Source organism: Sus scrofa, chromosome X, assembly GCF_054392235.1.
Source record: "Sus scrofa isolate SSC_HxYL_T2T_F1_AM1 chromosome X, Sscrofa_HxYL_maternal_Yorkshire_Landrace_v2.0, whole genome shotgun sequence".
Taxonomy (NCBI): domain Eukaryota; kingdom Metazoa; phylum Chordata; class Mammalia; order Artiodactyla; family Suidae; genus Sus; species Sus scrofa.
Window position 1 is genome coordinate 36,547,314 of NC_139401.1, and position 25,877 is coordinate 36,573,190.

General features: G+C 41.7%; 1 protein-coding gene and 1 pseudogene across 13 annotated transcripts in view; one reads left to right on the top strand and one right to left on the bottom strand.

Annotated features, from left to right (window-relative positions):
* The window catches only part of PRRG1 (proline rich and Gla domain 1), an 880,589-nt gene that overhangs the window by 572,177 nt on the left and 282,535 nt on the right, over positions 1-25,877 (top strand). For 2 of the 12 annotated variants that reach the window (XM_085007679.1, XM_085007677.1), the window contains exons 2-3: positions 7,871-7,978; positions 9,418-9,571. The exons of 2 other annotated variants lie outside the window; for them this stretch is intronic. The gene's annotated coding sequence lies outside the window, so the exon portion shown is untranslated. Of the gene's footprint in view, positions 1-349; positions 873-916; positions 1,175-7,870; positions 7,979-9,417; positions 9,572-25,877 lie in introns of those variants that run through there. 8 more of the 12 variants (XM_085007671.1, XM_085007682.1, XM_085007678.1 and 5 more) reach the window with 7 other exon arrangements.
* Positions 7,993-10,372, bottom strand: LOC110257670 (ferritin heavy chain pseudogene; annotated as a pseudogene). The gene is made up of 2 exons (XR_014834831.1): positions 10,369-10,372; positions 7,993-9,129 (listed from the first exon to the last, which is right to left on the bottom strand). The product of XR_014834831.1 is annotated as a ferritin heavy chain pseudogene (transcript).

Below are 25,877 nucleotides of genomic sequence, written 5' to 3' on the forward strand. Positions count from 1 at the left end.
CTGTACATTTGAAGCTAATACAGCACTGTAAGTCAGCTCTACGATAATTTTTTATAAAATGTGACCTCTGTGTATCACAACTCATGCAATCTTTTTCAGCTTTAAAAAGAAATTTAAATTCTGATACATGCTACAAGTTGGATGAGCTTTGAAAACAGTATCCCAAGGGAGGGAAGCTGTAGTGTCTTATGTATCTACTTATGTGAGATACAGGAGAGAGGACACTGGCTGCTGGAGCAAGGGGTAGTGGCTGGATGGCTTGAGCCTCTCCTGCCTGACCCAGCAGCCAGAGCAGGACCCTGATACGGCCCTTCCCCTCTGGGCTCTGCCTCCGCAGCAGGGAGGGGCTGGGGCAGAAGGAGCCAGCTGGGCAGTGCCAGGGCTGAGCAGGTGCTAGCAGAGCACCATTCTGGGCTGGCGGTAAACATCCTCAGCATCCCTGCCCAAAACCCAGTTCCTGGCGGGCTGCCCGGTAGACCCACCTTTGAGGAATGGTGGGGAATATGCAGAGCCTCAAGGGAGCAAGTCCCAGCAGCAGCAGCTCGGCTGCTTCCCTCCTCCTCGGGAGGTGGGGCTCCCAGCTCTCCCCACCCGCCTACCGTCCTCGCCTCCGGTGGGGTGGGCCTACTGCAGGCTCCGGGGCACGGCTTCAGACGGCAGTGCCAGGGAGGAGGTGCGTGGGTCGCTGGCGCTGACCCTGCTGAAGCTGGTCGGGCTGGTGTGTATCCTCCTAGCACTGTGTCTGGACCTGCGGGCCGTGCTGAGCCCGGCCTGGGTCGCTGCCGACCACCAGTACTACCTGTCCCTGTAGGAGTCCGGCCAGAAACTTGCCAGCTTGGACATCTGGCACTGCGAGTCCACGCTCAGCAGCGGTGAGGGCCCGGCAGGCTGTGACCCCTGCCTCCCACCCCTGACCGCCCTGTGCCTGCTGCCTGGACAGCTACCACTTCCCCCAGGCTTCTGTGTCCTCTGCTCTAATCCATCTCATTACATCCTGGCCCTTTCTGGATCTTGAGGCTTCAGACACATCTCTTCCTGACCTCTACCCCACCTGTCTCCCCAGTCCTCGTCCTCAAACCTAGTGCCATATCCCAGGCCCTCTCCTGCCCTGGGCATTCCTTGAGGCTCTGGAGTTAGATGCATGCTATTTTGGGTAAAAGGGAGAACCGTGTAGGTAAGTTTTTTTTTTTTTTTTTTCTTATGAGATACCCAGTGAGTATTTAGGAGAAGAGAGGCACAATATATGCAGCTTACTCTCAAATGGTAGAAACTCTGTGTGTGTGTGTGTGTGTGTGTGTGTGTGTGTGTGTTTCGAGGAGGAAAGAAAATAACAAAGAAAATGTGGCAAAATGCAGTTGTCAGGTATTGGAAAGTACTGATAAAGGGCATAGTTTGTACTATTCTTCACATTTTCTGTAAATTGTTTTTTGTTTTTGTTTTTGTCTTTTTGCCATTTCTTGGGCCGCTCCCGAGGCATATGGAGGTTCCCGGGCTAGGGGTTGAATTGGAGCTGTAGCCACCGGCCTACGCCAGAGCCACAGCCACGCGGGATCCGAGCCACATCTACAACCTACACCACAGCTCACGGCCACACCGGCTCCTTAACCCACTGAGCAAGGCCAGGGATTGAACCCGCAACCTCATGGTTCCTAGTCGGATTCGTTAACCACTGCGCCACAACAGGAACTCCAAAATTTTTTGTAAGTTTTAAGTCACTTATATCTTTTGACATACAAGCAACATTGTTCATTGGTACCAGGTGCTTTCAACCCAATGCATTACAATCAAGGATTTGCCTTTCCTTTTAAGGAGAAAGATAAAGTGCACTGAAAAGTCATTAACTTTGTGAAAACTGTAGAATATCTACAATGTGTATTCCTTGAAAGAATGCACTATGAAGAACCAAATTTGTTTATTTTTTAAAAACACAATAGAGTTCCCTTGTGGTGCAATGAGTTAAGGACCTGACATTGTCACTGTAAGGATTCTGGTGGCTGCTGTGGCTTGGATTTGATTCCTGGCCCCAAAACATCCACATGCTGTGGGTAACGGCCAGAAACAAACAAACAAACAAAATGAGCTATATTGTACTCCAGGGTCTCTGTGGTATTTGGTATAGGTAGTGAACATTCTAAATACCACTTAGGTCACAATTACAAGTAGCACTTTCGGAGTTCCTGTCGTGGCACAGTGGTTAATGAATCTGACTGGGAACCATGAGGTTGCAGGTTCGATCCCTGGCCTTGCTCAGTGGGTTAAGGATCCAGCGTTGCCGTGAGCTGTGGTGTAGGTCACAGCCGAGGCTCGGATCCCACGTTGCTGTGGCTGTGGTGTAGGCTGGCAGCTACAGCTCCGATTGGACCCCTAGCCTGGGAACCTCCATATGCCGCAGGAGCGGCCCTAGAAAAGGCAAAAAGACAACAACAACAACAAAAAATAGAAACAAATAGCACTTTATTCCATTAAGAGTATTATGTAACTCATGATTGGTCTAGGAGTATGGCCAGCTATGTTAAAATGCACATGTACACACACGGACATACAATCTACTAAAGCAGTGAGAGTGAGACACAAGACCTATAGAGACGATTATCTTTTACCAATCTGATATTACTTGTTTCACATGTCAAATTCCTTTCATAGTTGGGACAAAGGAATGAATCCTTTTTCGGGTTTTTTTGTTTGTTTTTTGGTTTTTTTTTTTTTGTTTTTTGTTTTTTTTTCCTTTCTAGGGCTGCACCCACAGCATATGGAAGTTCCTAGGCTAGGGGTCTAATTGAAGCTGTAGCCGCCAGCCCAAGCCACAGCCGCAGCCAAGCCAGACCCGAGATGTGTCTGCAACCTACACCGCAGCTCATGGCAACGCCAGATCTTTAACCCACTGAGCGAGGCCAGGGATTAAACCTGCATCCTCATGGATATGAGTCAGATTCGTTTCCATTGAGCCACGACGGGAACTCTGGGAACGGACCTTTCTAAATGGCCACCTCTCATCATTTGCAAGGGTGGACCAGTTCCATAGACTCTGCACCACCGCCCTGTGCTTTCCCATCTCAGTTCACCTTGGACGGCACGCGGTCCAGAGTCAAGAGAGGTGAGGAGGCATCTTCTCCGAGCAGAGGGGAGTTCTGATAGGTCTTTTCTGTCGTAGAGGTGAAAGGTTTTAGAACAGTGTCACTCTCTATTAGCCTCCTCTGCCTTTGCTCCCTGATCAAGCAGGGTCAGGGGATGGCAGGATCTAAAACGTTCCCGAACAAGGTCTCGTGCGAAACGAATGCCTCCCCCTTGCTCAGAAGCTCCATCTCAGCTCAGAAGGGTCCTGTGGAAACGTGCCCTCAAAGACAGACCAGCCCCCGGAGAAGCCAACCAAGCTCTCGCACGGTATTTTCAGTTAGAGGCCGTGTTCAGAAACCCGCCAGGGAGACGTTTTTGACCGACAGCAAAGCACACCATTTGAGAACGCGGGCCTCAATTACGTTTAACAAAGGGGGCGAATCCGAACCTTTTAAAAAGATGGCCAGCATACTTACAGTTTTTTCATCATTTTCAAAAGCTTCTCTCGCTTCTTCAAACGTGCAGACTTCTTCTTTGCATTCACGCTCAATGTTGCCCTGTCTTATTTCCTCAAAAAATCCATTAGCTCTTGGGTAGCGTTTTAATACTGAATTGGCTTTTTCTCCTGTGAGGAAAACTAAAAAGAGATACAATAATAAGCACAACATTGTAATCTTAGAAACATGTGGAAAGTCGAGACACAGGGTGAAATCGGCTACCTGCTCTTTGGAAACACAGCCAACACCCTCCCTACACCTCTTTCTGCGGGTCAGCAAGGAGGTAACATCAGCTCTGAACCAGCCAGTCTGCTGTCTTCCTCCTCCTGTGGGTATGTCCTTTCAGTGGCAGCTGCCCTGGGCAGGGACAGGGACCTGATCCACTAGGCTGCGTCCAGACTTTAGCACCTTCCTGCCAACCATGGGTGTTTACATATAGTCATAATAATACCACTGCTTATCCTCAGGACGGTAAGAGGAGGCCCTCGGGCCTTCTGCTCCTGAACAGCGGTAGCCGATCAAAATCCAGTCTCGGGACTCTTCGTCTTTGTCCCCCTAACGGAAAATAAATGAAACCCCAAGTGACCTAAGATAACCCAGATAAACCCAGAGACCCCTAGTTGCAGGCAAAGGCGATGCTGTGTAGTTACACTGTTGGCCACGGGGGAAGTCTGGGTGACAAAACCGTTTTGATAGGCTAAGATAAATGGGGCCATATCCATATCAAGGAAGAACTAACAGTTTTGTTCCTAAAAGTGCTTAAGTAATATACAGGGTGATGCTTTAATGTACCGAACCCCATTCGATTCTCTTTCAGAAAAAGTTCTTCTGCCTGACCTCTAGTGATACTACACACAGTTAAGATGCACACCCATGGTAGCCTGTGCAATAAAAGGCAATAGCAAATAGTGAATACACATACACACATACACTTATGGAGAATTATTTTATTTTTCCATACAAGTAAATATGAGCTGTAATTTAATTACATAACTAAAAAAAAAAAATCTTTCTACGCTGCAAGCAAAAATGTAATGCCATCAGAATTTAATCCCGGAGTTCCCGTCGTGGCGCAGTGGTTAACGAATCCGACTAGGAACCATGAGGTTGCGGGTTCGGTCCCTGCCCTTGCTCAGTGGGTTAACGATCCGGCGTTGCCGTGAGCTGTGGTGTAGGTTGTAGATGTGGCTCGGATCCCGCGTTGCTGTGGCTCTGGCCTAGGCCGGTGGCTACAGCTCCGATTTGACCCCTAGCCTGGGAACCTCCATATGCCGCGGGAGTGGCCCAAGAAATAGCAAAAATACAAAAAAAAAAAAAAGTTATGTCAAGGGTTTGGAAAATTTCTTAGTCTTATGAACTTCTAAGATTGTGAAAGGCACATTAGGGGCATTTCATGATTTTTTCAAGTCAGTACTAAGAAAGTTTGTTAAAATATGTGTTTTCCAAAGGACATGTGGAAATAAATGAAGACTAGAAAGAGCGTGGCTTTTAAAAAAAATGAATAGGATACCAGTGAATTTCAATTTTCCTTCATTATTGAAATGTGTTTTTCATGGGATATGATATATTGATAACTCACCTACTATTTCTTCAGTATCCAAATTAGAATCCGCCTCTGGTCCTTGCAGGTGGTAACAGTGGTCAGCCCACAATGACAGTTTCCGTGCTTCTGCACTTCATCAGGGTAGCCTTCGTGAAAACTGACTTTGAGTGTGGCTAAATGATGGAGTCAGCCCATTCTCTCCCAATAAAGTAATGATAAACTGGAGAAAACAACCATTTCAGTTTCTCTGGAATGAATAAAAAGCATGTATGTACAAGAGCTCCCGTTGTGGCTCACTGAGTTACGAACCAGACTAGAATCCGTGAGGATGTGGGTTTGATCCCTGGCCTCACTCAGTGGGTTAATATCTATCTGGTGTTGCCATGAGTGGTGGTGAGTTGCTGTGGCTGTGCCACAGGCCGGCAGCTGCAGCTCTGATTCAACCCCTATCTGGGAACTTCCATATGCTGCAGGTGCAGCCCTGAAAAGCAAAAAAAAAAAAAAAAAAAGCATACAACATATGAAGAATGTTTATTCAAGCCCACATTATAAGGGAGACAGCTTCTACAGAAGAAATCCAGGCAAAAATTGTAGATTGCAGAATCTAAAATGCCTACTTTTGTGAAACTATTATGACAAGCAATAAATGTAAACTCCCTGAAAGGGCTTAGATGGTATCCTTAGAAGACAAGGACATTGAAGCAGCTGTTATTAGTACATGCCAAACAATTAGGCAAACCATATTTAAAGATTAAAATGCGAATGTGAATACAATGATTTTGTCAAATAGAGGGTAAATTAAGTTGTCCAATAACATTAAAAGGAATGGACTTGAAATGTAGAGCTACAAGAGTACAATGATTAAAATGAAAAAATTCACCAGAGTCTTCATAGCAGATTTGAGCTGGCAAAGAAAAATCCATCAAGTGTAAGGAAAATTGCTGTCACATTTGGAATGGATGGGCAGTGGGGTCCTACTGTATAGCACAGGGAACTCTGTGTGATTGGGTCACCTTGCTGTATAACAGAAATTGGAGAAATATTGTAAATCAACTATGATTTAAAAAAAAACAAAAAGCAGTGCAGCCCCTTTGGCACCTTGATTTCAGCCCACGGAGCCCTGTGTTGGACTTCTAGCCTCTGGGGCTGTAAGATAATAAATTTATACTGTTTTAAGCTAGAAAATAATAATAAAAAAATAAAAAGATCAGTGCCAACTAAGTCCAAAGGAAGCAGGGTAAGGAAATATTAAAATTAGATCAGAAAAAGAATAGAGAAAAACCATGCAAAAGTCAATATAGATTTCTTACGAGGATTTCTGAGTCATAATCTGTTGTGCTCAATGCTCTGACTGGTGGATGGTGAAGTAACAAGATGTTTCTGGAATCTCAGGCGTCAACCTTCTGGTTTCAGCATCTTATTTCTACATGCTTATGGTTAGCAGGCAGTTAATATTTTCTGCTTTGTGGGATTTTAATACCTCCAAAGAAACTCAAGGATATGGCTCAGGGTATTAGCTATAGCCCTTGAGAAGGACCAAAAGGTCCTTGACTTTGTTGTATAGCTAAACTATTATTATTTTCTCTTGGTTGACTGTTTTCCTTTGTTTCTGCACATTCTCACATCTCTAAGGACATCTGTTCTTTGGAATTCAGGGAAGGCCTGGAAGGCTAATGCTCTCTACAAACAAGAGGGGAGCGGGGGGGACACAGGGATTCTGCCCCAGGAAGGACTGGCAGAGTCATACCTGATTTCCACCTGAGCTCCAGATGCAGTCTTCTGGCACTTGCAAGATATTTCCACTCACATATGTAATAAGCATCTCAGATTTTACAGGACATTCCTTTTCCAATCCTTTCTTTCTCCCAGCTATGTCCCTAGAATAATAAATAGCAACACCTTCAACACAGGCGTTCAAGTCCAATCATTGGAATGTAGACTCTTTTCTCCCATTTCCCATTCCTCACCTCTGGCCCATCAGCAAATCTTGGGTCCTTGTCCAAGATCTGGAATGTGTGCAGGTCTCTTCATTCCTGTAGCAACCACCACAGTTCAACCATCATTGTCTCTCTGGACCCGCTGCAGTGTCTCCTAGCTTGTCTGCCAGCCTTGAGTCTTACCCCTCCCTACAGTCTTCAAATCAGCTGGAATAATTGGCTGAAAACTCACAGAGATTTATTCTACTTTATATTAAATATGACAAATGTGACCTTAACCTCGACTTTGTATTTTTCAGCCCTTCTCATGAGGTAATTTGAGGGGTTGTTTGGGGGTTTGTTTGGTACCATCTTACTTTAATGGAAGAAAGGGTCCAATGGAAAGAAAGAAAGAGATATTTGGATGCTTTGTGAGGGCACTATGCCCACCAGCATCATGACCTGGGAAATCACCCCCACGTGTACGGGAAAGTCAGCCTATGGCCGGGTGACCATTATCACGTTCTCTCAGGGTGAGCTTGACAAAGAGGGACTCTGCCATACCTGTCCTAGGACCCCCAGGCTGCTACCCAGAAGCAACAAAGGATAACGTTTGCATAATTCAATGAGCCAAACGTTTTCAGGGCAGGGTGAAAACACCCTTCATTTCGTATCTTTTCCAATTCCATTCTTCACTTCTTCCTAAGAGGCAACCAATAGTATGAATTCTGTACTTCTGTTTGTTCTTTTTTTAAATATCATCTTACCCCGCACAAACACCCACATACATTAGGGCCTCAGATGAGCCAACCCCCCCTCACCACTTTGCTCATAAGGAAAGGCTGTGTTGTGTTTTCCAGGGTCCCATAGAACACCTCCCCCCTCCATCTGTGGAGATCCTGAGCTGCACGTGGACAGGGCACGTGTCGGCGGAGAGACTCCTGGAGGCCCGTTTTAAGACTTAAAAGGTGAGACACTGGCACACACACAGCAACCAGAGACCTTTATTTACTGAAGAACCAGTAGCTTTACGGGAAGAAATGGCAAAAGGGAACGAAGAAAGACCTGAGTGAACTTTGTCTGCAAGGGCAATATTGTGGGGGCCACGCGGGCATGGTGGCCTTGGACAGTCGCCCCGTGGCTCCGGGGAGGGCAGTCCAGGGTCAGTCCTTGTGGCTGTCACCCAGGGTGAGCTTGCCAAAGAGGTACTCGGCCATCTCCACCTCCGGGGCCCCCATCTGGCTCAGGGTGGTGACATGGTCCCCCAGCTCTTTGATGAACTCGACCTGCTGGTCCAGGTAGCGACTCTTGAGGAAGTGACAGAGCTGGGCGTCGCTCTTGTGGGTGGCCAGCCGGTGCAGGTCGAGCAGGCTCTGGTGGACGCGCTTCTCCAGGTGCAGGGCGCACTGCAGGGCCCGGAGGCCGCCCCCCCAGGCTTCCAGGTCGGGCTTCCTGATGTCGCGGAAGCAGAGGCGGCCCCCGCGCCGGTTCTGCAGGCTCATCAGCTCCTGGGCGCGCTCGCTGCGCTCGTGGGAGCGGCGCAGGAAGCAGCGGGCCAGGGGCTTCCCGGCCCCGTCCTCGCGGTCGAAGGAGAAGGCCATGAGCAGGTAGGCGTAGGAGGCGTGCAGCTCCAGGTTGGCGTGGCCGTTGAGGGCGGCCTCGCACTCGGGGTGGAAGTTCTGGCGCACCTGCGAGGGCGGCGTGATCACAAGGGCGGGCGGCGCGGGCCCCAAGGCCAAGGGGAAGGCGGCGCGGAAGCGGGGGCTGCGGGGCGGGCAGCGGCGGGGGCGCCGGCGGCGCCGGCCGCCTCGGAGCGTCCCCAGGGCGGGCGATGGGGAGGGCCGGGGCCGGTGGGCTCCGGGCCTGTTGGCGGGGGCCTGGGCGCCGGCTCTGGGATGGACCGGAAACCGCGTGGTTGTGCGGGGCGGGCGAGGTGGGCTTGGGGGACCGTTACCGGAAGTGGGTGGAAGGGCGAAGGGGCGGGGTCTGGGGGGCGGGGTCTGGGGGGCGGGGTCGACGGGGCGGGGTCGACGGGGCGGGGTCGACGGGGCGGGGCATGACCCCTGGGGGGCAGGTTCTTTGGAAGCCTGGGGGAGGCAGGGCCGCTTTGACTGCCCATCTGGGGTCTAACGAAGGTCTCATTATGCAGCAACATTTTCAATTTGTGAGACCTTTATCTTTTCCTCTTCTTTCCTTCTGTAGCAGCCTTTTCTTCTTTTATACATCCATTTTCTTCCCTTAATATTTTGAGAACGTGAATTTGACATTTTGGTAAAATTCTATTCTTTCTGTTTCCTGTATTACATCTGGGGTTCCCCTCCCGCCCCAGAAACAGTTCATTTTGTTCGTGATCTTCTCTTTTACTTTCCGCAAACCTTTGGTAAATCCTTTCTTCGTTTAAATTTAGGGATAAAGGACTCCTTTGATTGGCCTTGATTAGGATGGATCTGCTCTAGAGTTGTGAGGTCCATTTCTCTAACAGTCTCCTTGCAATGGGAGCGAAGAGCGTGTCAGTTATTCAGCGCCCTTCTCCTTGAGGGCACCTGGCATGGAGCTTGCAGGTAGGCGAAGGATCTAAACTTTTGTCAGATTAAGATGGTATTTCTGACACTGAAGACAAATGTTTTTCCTTTTGAGGTAGCTTTGTCTTGTTCTTTCCCTTCTGTTCAGATTTATAGTTGTCAAACTTAGTGTATTTGGAGTTCAATTTTGGGAGATTAAAGGTGGTCAAATGTGCTTATGCCCAGTGAAAGTAGACGTAAGAGAGACAGGGCTTACGTCTTATGCAAATGGGTTGTCCCCAGGGTAGCTTTTTCATGTCACAGTTGACCTAGGACCTTTCCTGGTGCTGCAGTTTCATTTGCTCCTGTTCTGAGATTTTGAATATAATGGGGTTTTCTTTTGCAGATGTTTCAAGTTTTTTGAGTTAACCAGTCTCATAACCTCTGCTTTTCCTTTCTATCAAGGATTCCTTACAGTGTCCGGTCTCCTAGTGGCACTCTCCACTGATTGTGTTTGTGTGTGTGTTGTCTGAGTGTATACACTTTTTGTTAACCACAAGAATTCATTTTTTTTTACTTTTTAAAAATAAAAATACCTATATTTTGAATAGCCAACTTTTTACATCATTCAGAAGCCACAGAATTCTCTCTGGGTGTAGCTATTGGGCAATATTTGATATAATTGGGATGAGAAAAATAGACAAATTAAAAAATCATATTCATGTTAAGAAAAATTACAGCATCAGAGTAATTTTAGAAACATATTCCTTAATAGCATTTATTTTTTCAAGTTCACACAACATTTACAAGGATAGACCATATTGTAGGCCACAATTTATCAATGAATATGAACTCACTCATATCCTAAAAAATAAGTTCTCTGATTATAATAAAATTCCATTAGAAGTCATTAACATAAAAATATGAAAAACACTCAAATATTTGGAGTTGAGTTATACATTTCCAAGAAACCCAAGGATTAAAGAAGAGATCAAAGGAAATTAAAAATAATTTGAAATTGAATGAAAACAAAAAGACAGCATATCAACCTTTGTTGGATATTGCTAAAGCAATGCTTGCATGTTAATGTATAGCATTAAATTCCTATGTTAGAAAATAATGCCTCAAATCCCTTACCTAAAAAGTAGAAAAGGAAAACCAAAATAATCCCAAATCGAGCAGAAGGGAATTTTTAAAATAGAAGCAGAAGCCGGTAGAAAGAAAACCACACAAATAAATAAAAGCAATAGTCAAGTCAGTGATAACAAAGCAGGATCTTTAAGAAAGTTAAACAAGATAAACTCCTAGACAAACTAATCAGGAATAAAAAAAAGAGAGAAGGAACGAGAAGGCACAAAGTAGCAGTGTCAGGAATGTCACTGCAGATCACCGCAGTATACTCACTCAAAAGATGATGAGGGATTGTAATTGTTACATTATGATAAAATAAATATATATTTCAGTTTTCATCTCAAGCTCCAGGTGGGTCTTGAACCCTAGTAATTTTCTAAGTGGTAAGGATCATTGAATAATTTCTTCTTATAATACATAGTGTTTTACCCCAGCTCTAAAAAAAGCTTTGGAATGATAAAGGTGAAAGGAGCATCTTTTGTTATTCGTAACAAACTTCTTTCAACCATGTGAGTTTATGATAATGAGGTGACACTTTTTGGAAATCACCTAAGGATGGGACACTTGTTGTCAGGGAAAACAACATTGTGGTGAGAGGACTGGAATTTTTAGCCCTTCCTTCTGACCTTCAGAGGGGAGAGGAGCTAGAGGTTAAGTTTATCACCAATGACCAATGATTTAATCAGTCATAATGAGGCCGCTATAAAAGACCTAATGGAAGGGGTTCAGACAACTACCTGATTAGTGGACACAAGGAGGTGCTGAGAGAATGATGCTCCATGCCCTGTCCCCTCTTCCTTGCCCTGTGATATGCTTCTATCTGGCTGCTCTTGAGGTTTATCATTTTATAATAAACTGATAATCTAGTAAGTAAACTGTTTTCCTGAATTCGATAAGCCATTGTAGAAAATTCTCAAACCTATAGAGGAGGTCACAGGAACCTCCAATATATAGCCTCTTGGACAGAAGCACCACTAAGAACTTGGATTTGCAGTTGGTGCTTGAAGAGTGGCTGTAGGGTAGCAGCCCTGTGAGACTGAATTCTTAGTCTGTGGGATCTGCTCTAGTTCCAGGTAACTTGTGTCATGATTAAAGATTAGGATGCCCAGTTAGGGTTTGGAAGGTCCAAGAATTGATTGGTTTGGGGGAAAAAAAAACCCACACATTTGTTGTTAGAAGTTGGAATATGGGCTTTATGCCAATAAATTTAACAGCATAAGTAAAATTAAACTGCAGGCTAATCTGATGTTTGAACATAGATACAAACATCCTAAATAAAAATTTACCAAAACAAATCCATAGTAACCACGTGTGCACCTGTAAACAGCATTGTTCACTCAGCAAGAGCTATATATACCCTTTACAGCCCTTATCTATTAAGTAAATTGAATTTTGTAGTCAGAATCTTCCCACAAGGAAAATTGAGGCTTAGATAGCTTTGCCAATCAATTCTGCTAAGCATTTAAGTAAGAAAAGCAAATTATACAAACTGTTCCAGGAAATTGAAGAGGTAAGTATACTTCCTGTCATCCTGTGAGGCCAGCATTAACTTGATACCAAAACCAGGCAAAAAATTACAAGAAAACTTAAGACCAGTATCCTTCCTGAATGTACATACAAATACTCTTTTTTTGGTTTTGTTTTGTCTTTTTAGGGCTGCACCCACGGCATATGGAAGTTCCCAGGTAAGGGATTGAATGCAGCTGCCAGCCTACACCACAGCCACAGCAACACCAGATCCAAGCCGTGTCTGCGACCTACACCATAGCTCACAGCAACGCTGGATCCTTAACCCACTGAGCGAGGCCAGGAATCAAGCCTGCGTCCTCATGGATACTAGTCAGATTGGTTTCCGCTGAGCCACAGTGGGAACTCCACGTACAAACATTCTTAACAATTCATATGAAAATGGAATCCAATAATGTACAAAATAATAGTATACTGTGGTCAAATGGAGTTCATTCTAGGAATGCTAGACTAGTCCATCATTAGAAAAATCAATTGATATAATTCATCATATTAACAAACTAAACAAGAGGAATCATATAAAAGCATCTCAGTAGATTTATAAAAACCATTTAGAAAATTCAAATAGCCATTCTTGATTTTTACAAGAAATCTTAACAGATTGGGAATTGGATAGGAAACTTTCTCAACCTGATGTATAACTTCTACAGAAGATCTACACTTAGCATCACACTTATTGATGGAAGATTGAATGATTTCCACCCTAAGATTGGCAACAATACAAGAATGTCCACTCTCACCACCTCTAATTAACACTGAGCTGCCCATCCTAGCTTATGAAATAAGGCAGGCAACGTAAATAAAAGGCACACAAATGGGATATGAATACATAAAACTGTATCTACTTGAAGACAACATAATTGTCGACATAGAAAACCTTGAAGTGTGTACAAGGAAGCTACTAGAAGCAATAAATGAGTTTAATAAGATCTCAGGTTATGAGGCTAGTATACAAAAACCCATTTTATTTCTAAGTGCTAGCAGTATACAATTGAACAAAAGAAAAAACATTAAATACCATTTAAGACTGCACCCCAAAAAATCCCACATGAAATACTTAGGTATAAATCTTATAAAATGTGTGAAGATCTGTACATTGAAAACTACAAAACCCAGTAAAAAAAAAATCAAAGACTACCTAAACAAACAACATGGATTAGAATACTCGATATTGTCATGTCACTTTTCCCCAAAACTGATCTATATAGTCAACAATATTCCAATTAAAATGCAAGCATGACTTTTTGTAGAATTAGATAAGCTAGCTAATAAGCTAATATACAGCAACAACAAAATTAGAATATCTGAAAAAAGTGAAAAAAAAAACAATATTGAAGACTCACACTATCTAATTTCAAACCTTATTATAAAACTAGAATATTCAAAATGGTATTGCACTGAAAATATTTTACATAAATGAATGGAACGGAAATAGAGATGAATAGAGCAGAAATGTACCCACATCGGTATGGTCAATTTAACTTTGAAATAGGAAAGGCCATTCAATAAGGAAGGACATTCTTTTCAGTGAATGGTGAACAACATCTATCTGCAAAAAATAGAAATGAAAAAACTTAATTCATTTATTTTAGAAAATAAAACTTAACGCAGTGTTGATCACACACCTACACATAAAAAATGGAGCTATACAAGTTCTCAAGAATGCATAGGAGGCGATCTTTGAGACCTCAGATGAGACAAAAATTTCTTAGATGGCACCAAAACATGATCCATAAAAGCAGAAAATAATAAATTGAATTTCATTAAAATCAGTAACTGATATAGAGTTCCTACTGTGGCTCAGTGGAAACAAATCTGACTAGGATCCATGAGGACACAGGTTCGATCCCTGGCCTCTCTCAGTGGGTTAAGGATCCAGCATTTATCATGAGCTGTGGTGTAGGTCACAGATGTGGCTCATATCTCACATTGCTATGGCTGTGGCGTGGGCCAGTGCCTGAAGCTCTGTTTCGACTCCTAGCCTGGGAACCTTCATGTGCATGGGTGCAGCCCTTAAAAAAAAGACAAAAAAATAAAATTAATAATTTATGTTCTTAGGAGTTCCCATCGTGGCGCAGTGGTTAACGAATCCGACTAGGAACCATGAGGTTGCGGGTTCGGTCCCTGCCCTTGCTCAGTGGGTTAACGATCCGGCGTTGCCGTGAGCTGTGGTGTAGGTTGCAGACGCGGCTCGGATCACGCGTTGCTGTGGCTCTGGCGTAGGCCGGTGGCTACAGCTCCGATTCAACCCCTAGCCTGGGAACCTCCATATGACGCGGGAGTGGCCCAAGAAATAGCAACAACAACAACAACGACAAAAAAAAAAGACAAAAAGACAAAAAATAATAATAATAATAATAATTTATGTTCTTAGAAAAGTTCCATTTAGAGAATGAAAAGACAGTGCACAGACTGGCAGAACATATTTACAAATCACATATCTGGTAATGAACTTGTATCTAGACTACGTAAAGAACTCTCAGTAATAACAAAGGAGAGAAAAAGTGAGTGAAAGCTTTGAACACACATTTTACGAAAAAGTGAAATACATGGATGACAAATAAGCACATGAAGATATGCTCAAAATCATTAGTCAATAGTGGGATGGACTGGGAGTCTGGGGTTAATAGATGCGAACTCTTGCATTTGACAATGGATATGCAATGAGGCCCTGCTGTACAGCACAGGGAACTATATGCTCAGTCATTTGTGATGGAACATGACAGAGGATAATGTGAGAAAAAGAATGTATGTATATATGTATGACTGGGTCACTTTGCTGTATAGTAGAAATTGACAAAACACTGTAAATCAACTATAATGGAGAAAATAATCCTTTAAAAAATTTTTAAAAAAAATCATTAGTCAGTAGAGAACTTCACATTAAAACCACAATGAGCCATCACTGTACAACTGTTAGGCTGTCTAAAATTGAGGCACTAGCAATAAGGATGCAGACCACCTGGAACTTTCATTTAATGCTGATGGGAGTGAAGAGTGGGGCAGTCACATTGGCTTATGGTTTGTCAGTTTCCTTTAAAAGTTGACATACATTTACTACATGACACAGCAACTTTACTCCTAGTTATTTATTCAGGTGAAGTGAAAAACCTATATTCGCTCTAAAACCTCTCTATGGATGTTTATACTTCCTTTTTTGTCATTGCCCAAATCTGTCAAAAGCAAGTATCTTTCAGCTGATGAATGGAAATGCAAACGATGTTATATCTATATCATGGAATTCTACTCATAAAAAGGGATGAATTACTGACCGATTCAACAGTGTGGATGAATATATACTGCATTATGCTAATGAAAGAAGTTACGTTCCAAAGACTACATACATACTTTGTTTATATGACATTCTGAAAAAGGCAAAACTCTTATGGACACTGAAAATAGGTAAGCTTTCTGAAGGCAGAAGAGAGGTTTACTACCAGGAACACAAGATGGGGATTTGGGGGAGTAATGAAACTCTTATATCTTGATTGTGGTGGTGCCTAACAAAACTGTATGTTTTTGTCAAAATTCTCGGAATTGGACATCAAAAAGCATGAATTTTGTTGCATGCAAATTATAGCTTAATTTAAAAAATTCAACTAAATCAGGGACAGAAGAGAAGAAACTAGGAGTTGAGCCAGGGAAATACAACAGCAGACATGTACACAAACATACACATATACGCATACTCACATATATAACCTAAAAGCACTTACAAAGAAATAGTCAACTCAGTACACATTCATGCAGAGTCACACAGATCTAGGAGAAACCACAGTGAGTGATGGCTTGAAGCCAGAACTTCATTCCCTGCTCAGGAATCGAACCTGGGCAGCCTGAGGGAAAACTGGAATCCTAGCCACTAGACCCCCTGGGGCTAGAGGTTAAAAGCAGAACTGCCAGGATTCCTGCCCCCCCTCCCCCATTGAAAGCAAGAATGTTTCAAGGAGGCAAAGAGTGTAGAAACAGGTGCAAAGTTTATTATTAGAGACACAGGACAACATGTGGGAGAGCACACCTTTTAGAAGCAAAGCAGCACACTCAGAGAGGAGTGTGGACACCCCTGCTGGGGGGGGGGGGGTTAAGTCACTTACATAGGGGCAGTTCTTCCAGGTCTTTGTTTTCCTTCGGGCCAATTATCTGGCTTTGTTTCTCACACCTGATTGAACCCAGGGCCCTCCCAGATATGCCTGTGCATCTTGTGGTGGAGATGGATTCCAGAGCAAGGGCCTATGGGAAGCTTACCAGGACTTATTATGGCCTGGTGCGCCCTCCCTTTCCGACCCGACCCTGCGGAGTATTTCTGCACGTGTGGAGTTGGGGGTCTCCCTGGCCCTGAAGGTAGGAAGTATGTGACCTCTTGCTCTTTTGCCCAAGCAGGGCTCAGCCCCTCTCTGCCCCTGCCATTACCGTTGTTTCAAGCGTCCACAGAAGACAAAGTCCAGTTATTTACCCTATTCCTGTTGTTATTTCTATCTTGAAGTATAAGCAAGTGGCTGATTAGAAATGTCTATCCTGGAACTTACCTATCTCCTGCCTCACTATGAGTGGCAGAGTGATCCACACATGCCCTAGGAAGACAGTAAGCCAATGCTAAGTGCTTCCTGCAGCAAAAATAGTAACTGGGCTGAGAACTATTGATAGCGTAGCTTAATTTTTCCCCAGTTTCTGTGTAAAAATTTCATGCAATATAAACTAAAAAGCCTAACATAGTTCACATCAAAATATGGATAAAAAATACTTTCAGGATATATTTCTACTTTTTAAAGTAATACTTGATGACTCCTTTAAAGTTAGTGACATATTAAAAAGTGTTAACTTCAGTTTCAGAAAAAAAGAAACAGTGACTAATGCATACTTTCTATTCTGATGACTTTTGTGTAGCCTTTCTGACCATATCCTCATTGTATGGGTGTAATGATATGAGAATTTTGTTGACTGTAATTTCTTGGGGGAAGAAGATTATACTATTTTTATGCTTAAGTTTTATCCTGCCTATAAAGAGAAAAAAGAATTACTATTTCTTCTGGATAGGGAAACAAATCTGTAGCATAAAATGAAATCTGAAGAAATTCTTTATCATGTAAATTATTTTCATTTTCACAAGACTTCTGAATATATTGGACTCTGTATAGGAAATAAATTTTAATCAAGAAGTGATAGAGCATTTTAGAAAACATCCTTGTGCAAAGAACACTATCAACATTTTTTTCCTTCTCATTTATTTCCTTTTTTTTTTGTTATTTCCTCAATACAATTTTTTTCTACTGTACAGCATGGTGACCCAGTTACACATACATGTACACATTCTATTTTCATACGTTATCATGCTCCCCATCATAAGTGACTAGACATAGTTCCCAGCTCTACACAGCAGGATCTCATTGCTAATCCATTCCAAAGACAATAGTTTGCACCTGCTAACCCTAATCTCCAGATCCACCCCACTCCTTCTGCCTCCCTCTGGGCAACCACAAGTCTATTCTCCAAGTCCATGATTTTCTTTTCTGTGGAAAGGTTCCTTTGTGCCATATATTAGATTCCAGATATAACTGATAGCATATAGTATTTGTCTCTCTCTTTCTGACTTACTTCACTCAGTATGAGAGTCTCTAGTTCCATCCATGTTGCTGCAAATGGCATTATTTCATTCTTTTTTATGGCTGAGTAGTATTCCATTGTGTATATATACCACCTCTTCCAAATCCAATCATCTGTCAATGGACATTTGGGCTGTTTCCATGTCTTGGCTATTGTGACTAGAGCAGCAATGAACATGCGGGTGCATGTGCATTCCTTAAGGAAAGTTTTGTCCGGATATGTGCCCAAGAGTGGGATTGCTGGGTCATATGGCAGTTCTATGTATAGTTTTCTAAGGTATCTCCAAACTGTTCTCCATAGTGGCTGTACCAGTTGACATTCCCACCAACAGTGCAGGAGGGCTCCCTTTTCTCCACAGCCCCTCCAGCACTTATTTGTGGACTTATGAATGATGGCTTTTCTGACTGGTGTGAGATGGTATCTCATGGTAGTTTTGATTTGCATTTCTCTTATACTCAGGGATGTTGAGCATTTTATCATGTGCCTGTTGGCCGTCTGTATATCTTCCTTGGAGAATGGTCTATTCAGGTCTTTTGCCAATTTTTCCATTGGGTAGTTGGCTTTTTGCTGTTGAGTTGTACAAGTTGCATGTATATTCTAGAGATTAAGCCTTTGTCAGTTGAATCATTCAAAATGATTTTCTCCCATTCTGCCTGTTGTCTTTTTGTTTTCTTTTTGGTTTCCTTTGCTGTGCAAAAGCTTGTCCATTTGATTAGGTCCCATTGGTTTATTTTTGCTTTTATTTCTCTTGCTTTGGGAGACCTGAGAAAATATTCATAAGGTTGATGTCAGAGAATGTTTTGTCTACGTTCTCTTCCAGGACTTTGATGGCGTCTTGTCTTACATTTAAGTCTTTAAGCCATTTTGAGTTTATTTTCGTGCATAGTGTGAGGGTGTGTTCTAGTTTCATTGCTTTGCATGCAGCTGTCCAGGTTTCCCAGCAGTGCTTGCTGAATAGACTTTCTTTTCCCCATTTTATGCACTTGCCTCCTTTGTCAAAGATTAATTGACCATAGGTGTCTGGGTTTATTTATTTCTCTATTCTGTTCCATTGGTCTCTGTGTCTGTTTGGTACCAGTCCCACACTGTCTTGATGACTGTGCCTTTGTAATAGTGCCTGAAGTCTGGGAGAGTTATGCCTCCTGCTTGGTTTTTGTTCCTCAGAATTGCTTTGGCAATTCTGGGTCTTTTGTGGTTCCATATCAATTGGTGGATTGTTTGTTCTAGTTCTGTGAAAAATATCCTGGGTAGTTTGATAGGGATTGCATTGAGTCTATAGATTGCTTTGGGTAGTATGGCCGTCTTTACAATATTAATTTTTTCCAACCCAGGAGCATGGAATATCCTTCCATTTCTTTACATCTTCTTTAACTTCCTTGATTGAAGTTTTATAGTTCTTGGCATATAAGTCCTTTACCTCATTGGTCAGGTGTATTCCGAGGTATTTTATTTTTTGGGGTGCGATTTTAAAAGGTATTGTATTTTTGTATTCCTTTTCTAATATTTCATTGTTAGTATACAGAAATGCGACTAATTTCTGTGTTAATCTTATATCCTGTTATTTTGCTGAATTTGTTAATCAGTTCAAGTAGTTTTTGGGTTGAGTCCTTAGGGTTTTCTATGTATAGTATCATGTCATCTACATACAGTGACAGTTTTATCTCTTCTCTTCCTATTTGGATGCCTTTTCTTTTTATTTATGTTGAATATATTTTATATTTGCACATGTCCAATATAGTAATCACAAGACACATATGACAATTGTATAAATGAGAAGTGGCTAATAAAGCCAATTTTTAAGTTTTATTCATTTTAAAACACATACATTTCTATTTCTTATATTTATTTATTTTTTTTACCTTTTTTTTTTCCAACTGTACAGCAAGGGGATCAAGTTATCATTACATATATACATTACAATTACATTTTTTTCCCCACCCATTGTTCTGTTGCAACATGAGTATCTAGACAAAGTTCTCAGTGCTACTCTGCAGGATCTCCTTGTAAATCTATTCTAAGTTGTGTCTGATAACCCCAACCTCCCCATCCCTCCCACTCCCTCCCTCTCCCATCAGGCAGCCACAAGTCTTTTCTCCAAGTCCATGATTTTCTTTTCTGTGGAGATGTTCATATGTGCCATATATTAGATTCCAGATATAACTGATATCATATGGTATTTGTCTTTGTCTTTCTGGCTCATTTCACTCAGTATGAGAGTCTCTAGTTCCATCCATGTTGCTGCAAATGGCATTATTTCATTCTTTTTTTTTATGGCTGAGTCGTATTCCATTGTGTATATACACCACATCTTCCGAATCCAATCCTCTGTGGATGGACATTTAGGTTGTTTCCATGTCCTGGCTATTGTGAATAGCGCTACAATGAACATGCGGGTGCATGTGTCTCTTTTAAGCAGAGTTTTGTCCGGATAGATGCCCAAGAGTGGGACTGCGGGGTCATATGGAAGTTCTATGTATAGATTTCTAAGGTATCTCCAAACTGTTCTCCATAGTGGCTGTACCAGCTGACATTCCCACCAACAGTGCAGGAGGGTTCCCGTTTCTCCACAGCCCCTCCAGCTCTTGTTATTTGTGGATTTATTAATGATGGCCATTCTGACTGGTGTGAGGTGGTATCTCATGGTACTTTTGATTTGCATTTCTCTTATAATCAATGATGTTGAGCATTTTTTCATGTGTTTGCTGGCCATCTGTATATCTTCTTTGGAGAAATGTCTATTCAGGTCTTTTGCCCATTTTTCCATTGATTGATTGGCTTTTTTGCTGTTGGGTTGTATAAGTTGCTTATATATTCTAGAGATTAAGCCCTTGTCCATTGCATCATTTGAAACTATTTTCTCCCATTCTGTAAGTTGTCTTCTTGTTTTCTTTTTGGTTTCCTTTGCTATGCAAAAGCTTTTCAGTTTGGTTAGGTCCCATGGGTTTATTTTTGCTCTTATTTCTATTGCTTTGGGAGACTGACCTGAGAAAATATTCATGATGTTGATGTCAGAGAGTGTTTTGCCTATGTTCTCTTCTAGGAGTTTGATGGTGTCCTGTCGTATATTTAAGTCTTTCAGCCATTTGGAGTTTATTTTTGTGCATGGTGTGAGGGTGTGTTCTCGTTTCATTGCTTTGCATGCAGCTGTCCAGGTTTCCCAGCAATGCTTGCTGAATAGACTTTCTTTTTCCCATTTTCTGTTCTTGCCTCCCTTGTCAAAGATGAATTGACGCTAGGTGTCAGGGTTTATTTCCGGATTCTCTATTCTGTTCCATTCGTCTGTCTGTCTGTTTTGGTACAGGTACCACACTGACTTGATGACTGTGCCTTTGTAATAGTGCCTGAAGTCTGGGAGAGTTATGCCTCCTGCTTGGTTTTTGTTCCTCAGGATTGCTTGGCGATTCTGGGTCTTTTGTGGTTCCATATAAATGTTTGGATTGTTTGTTCTAGTTCTGTGAAAAATGTCATGGGTAATTTGATAGGGATTGCATTGAATCTGTAGATTGCTTTGGGTAGTATGGCCATTTTTACAATATTGATTTTCCCAATCCAGGAACATGGAATATCTTTCCATTTCTTTACTTCTTCTTTAACTTCCTTGATTGAAGTTTTATAGTTCTTGGCGTATAGGTCCTTTACCTCTTTGATCAGGTGTATTCTGAGGTATTTGATTTTATTAGGTGCAATTTTAAAAGGTATTGTATTTTTGTATTCCTTTTCTAATAGTTCATTGCTGGTATACAGAAATGCGACTGACTTCTGAATGTTAATCTTATATCCTGCTACTTTGCTGAACTTATTAATCAGTTCAAGTAGTTTTTGGGTTGAGTCCTTCGGGTTTTCTATGTATACTATCATGTCATCTGCATACAGTGACAGTTTTATCTCTTCTCTTCCCATATGGATGCCTTTTATTTCTTTTGTTTGTCTAATTGCTGTGGCTAGGCCTTCCAAAACGATGTTGAAGAGCAGTGGTGAGAGTGGGCATCCCTGTCTTGTTCCAGATTTGAGTGAGAAGGCTTTCAGTTTTTCCCCATTGAGGATTATATTTGCTGTGGGTTTATCATAAATGGCTTTGATTATATTCAGGAATGTTCCCTCTCTACCCACTTTGGTGAGGGTCTTGATCATGAATGGATTGGACTTTGTCAAATGCGTTGTGTGCGTCTATTGAGATGATCATATGATTTTTGACCTTTTTTTTGTTGTTGTTAATGTGGTGTATGATGTTGATTGATTTGCGTATGTTGAACCATCCTTGTGAACCTGGGATGAACCCAACCTGGTCATGGTGTATAATTTTTTTGATATGTTGTTGGATTCGGTTGGCTAAGGTTTTGTTGAGAATTTTTGCATCTATATTCATCAATGATATTGGGTGATAGTTTTCTTTTTTGGTGGTATCTCTGTCTGGTTTTGGAATGAGGGTGATGGTGGCATCATCGAATGTCTTTGGGAGTATTCCTTCTTCTTCAACCTTTTGGAAGAGTTTAAGGAGGATGGGCACCAATTCCTCTTGATATGTTTGATAGAATTCACCTGTGAAGCCATCTGGTCCTGGACCTTTATTTGTAGGGAGTGTTTTTTATGATATATTCAATTTCATTTCTAGTGATTGGTCTGTTCAGTTGATCTATTTCTTCTTGATTCAGTTTTGTCAGGCTGTAGCTCTCTAGAAAGTTGTCCATTTCTTCTAGGTTGTCAAATTTGTTGGCATACAGTTGTTCATATTATTCTCTCATGATTTTTTGTATTTCTGTAGTATCCATTGTGACTTCTCCTTTTTCATTTCTTATTTTGTTTATTTGGGTTTTTTCTCTCTTCTTGGTGAGTCTAGCCAGAGGGTTGTCAATTTTGTTTACCTTTTCAAAGAACCACCTCTTAATTTTATTGATTTTTTTGTATTTTTTTAATCTCTATTTTATTGATTTCCTCTTTGATCTTTATTATTTCCTTCCTTCTGCTGACTTTAATTTTTTTTGTTCTTCTTTTTCTAATTGATTTAGGTGTTGAGTTAAGTTGTTGATTTGAGATTTTTCTTCTTTTTTGAGGAGGGCCTGTATTGCTATGAATTTCCCTCTGAGCACTGCTTTTGTGGCATCCCACAGATTTTTTGAGTGGATGTGTTTTCATTATCATTTGTCTTGAGGTATTTTTTAATTTCCTTCTTGATTTCCTCATCAACCCATTGATTTTTTGGTAGCATGTTGTTTAGTCCCCATGTAGTCAGTTTTTTCTCATTCTTTTCCTGTGGTTGATTTCTAGTTTCATGCCATTGTGGTCAGAGAAGATACTTGAAATAATTTCTATACTCTTAAATTTGTTGAGATTAGCTTTGTGCTCCAGCATGTGATCAATTCTTGAGAATGTTCCATGTGCACTTGAGAAGAATGTATATTCTGCTTTTTGGGATGAAATGTCCTGAAAATGTTGATTAAGTCTAACTTTTCTATTGTGTCCTTTAGGATCTCTTTTGCCTTATTGATTGTCTGTCTAGAGCATCTGTCCATTGATGAGAGTGGGATGTTAATGTCTCCTACTATGATTGTATTCCCATCAATTTCTCCTTTTATGTCTGTTAGTATTTGTTGGAGATATCTGGGTGCTCCTAGATAAGGGGCATATTTACTGACAATTGTAATATCCTCTTTGTGAATGGATCCTTTAACCATTAAATAGTGTCCTTCATTATCTTTCTTTATGGCCTTTGTTTTAAAGTCTATTTTGTCTGATATGAGTATTGCAACTCCTGCTTTCCTGTCTTATCCATTGGCCATGAAATATCTTTTCCCATCCCCTCACTTTCAATCTATATGCGTCCTTTGCTCTAAGGTGACTTTCTTGTAGACAGCAGATTGAAGGTTTTTGCTTTTTTATCCAATCTGCCACTCTGTGTCTTTTGATTGGAGCATTCAGTCCCTTGACATTTAAGGTGATTATTGATAGATACATATTTATTGCCATTTTAAACCTTGTTTTCCAGTTGATGTTATGTTTCTCTTTTCTTCTTTTCTCTTTTGGGTTGGATGGTTTCCATTTATTTTATGCTTGAGTACTTTTCTTCTCAGATTTTGTGAAAATAAATGTTTGGTTTTGATTTGTGTTTGCCCTGTTTTTTAAATATGTTAACCCCTTCCTATATCTGCTTGCTTTAGCCTGATAGTCATATAAGCTTAAACACCTTATTAAAATACAAAAAAAAAAAATCCGTATTTTCTTACTTTCCTTCCCCACATTGTATGACTATGATGTCTTTTTTTTTTTTTTTTTTTTGACATCTTCATGTTTAGATCTTTATGCTGGCTTATTTGAGTTATTGCTTTCGATTGTGGTTTCCTCCATCCTAATTCTTCTTTTCTCTCTCTTTTTTTTTTAATTTATAGAAGCCCTTTCAGTATTTCTTTTAGAATGGATTTAGTATTGCTGTACTCTGTTAGCTTCTGTTTGTTGGAGAAATTCTTTATTTCCTCTTTTATTTTAAATGATATTCTTGCTGGATAGAGTATTCTAGGTTGCAATTTTTTCCTTTCAGCACTTTAAATATATCTTGCCACTCTCTTCTGGCCTGTAGTGTTTCTGTAGAGAAATCAGCTGATAGCCTTATGAAGATTCCCTTATGATTAATGCTTTGCTTTTCTCTTGCTGCCTTTAGAATCCTCTCTTTATCTTTAACATTTGCCATTTTTATTATAATATGTCTTGGTATGGGCCTATTTGGGTTCAATTTGTTTGGGGCCCTCCGTGCTTCCTGTATCTTGATGTCAGTATCCTTTAGATTTGGAAAGTTTTTTGCCATAACTTCTTCAAATATATTTTCAATCCCCTTTTCTTTTTCTCCTCCTTCTGGAATTCCTATTATGTGTAGATTGGCCCACTTTATATTATCTCATAGGTCTCTGATATTGCTTTCATGTTTTTTCATTTGGTTTTCTGTCTGCTGTCCTGTTTGGGTGATTTCCATTTTTCTATCTTCAATGTCACTAATTCGTTCCTCTGCATCATTCATTCTGCTCTTTATTGGCTTTAGCTCAGTTTGCTTCTCTGCAAATGAGTTTTCTAGTTTTTCTTGGCTCCTCCTTATATTTTCTAGTTCCTTTCTAAAGGAATCTGCATTACTGTTCATATCCTCTCTTCATTCCTTCAGTATTTTCACTATCTCCCTTTTGAACTCAAAGTCTGTCAGACTGCCAAGGTCCATTTCATTGTTGACTGCTTTAGGTGAACTCTCCTGGTCCTTTAACTGGGAATGGTTTCTGAGCTTCTTCATCTTGCTTGTGTTTTTCTTTTTCTGTGAGTTTCGGGAAGCCAAACTGTAGTCTTGTAAGGCTACTTCTATGCAAGAGTACTCCTTTGTATTTTTAGGGGAGATGCTATTTATTTTTGATGTGGAAGTTTGAATATTTGCTGTCTCTTTCTTTGGTGTGAGCAGGCTGTTGTTCCCAGGATGCTCAGTGTGTTTTCAGGGAGAAGGAGGCAATGCGTAGGGCCAGCAGTCAGTGCCTGGTCATTGGGCTCTCAACAGCAGCAAGGACCTGCAGGAAGGTGTCACAGGCTACTCCTAGTTGCAGGGCCCTGGGGAGTGGTAATAAGCTCTAGGCAGATCTTCAAGGTGACCAGAGCATTTGGCAGTAGCAAGAGCAGGGTGCGTGAGTTCCCAGGGGAGTGAGAGCAACAACAGCTTGTGTTTGATTGCAGTGCCCTCCTCTGAGGTTATTGGAACTGCAGGTGGTGCCTGTTCAGGGACCCCTATTGGGAGCGGGCCATGACCATCTCTAGAGTCAGTGATAACTGTGATAGTTTTCCCCCACCACCTGTAAACCATGCATGAAGCAATCCGTCTCACTTAGCCCACATATTAGGTGTTGTAAAGGGTGCTCCTCGTTGCAGGATCCTGGAACGTAACAGAGACCAGGCGTGTGGGTACTGCCCAGAACATTTTGCAGTGGCAACAGCAGGGCAGGTATGTTCCTGGGGGTGCGAGAGCACCACCTGGTGGTATTCTGTCACAGTGCCCTCCTCTGTGGTGCCCTTGAGGTGAATGGGGCTGCAAGTGATTTTTGTTCAGGTATCTCCAATGGCAGTGGGCCATGCCTACCTCTGGAATCAG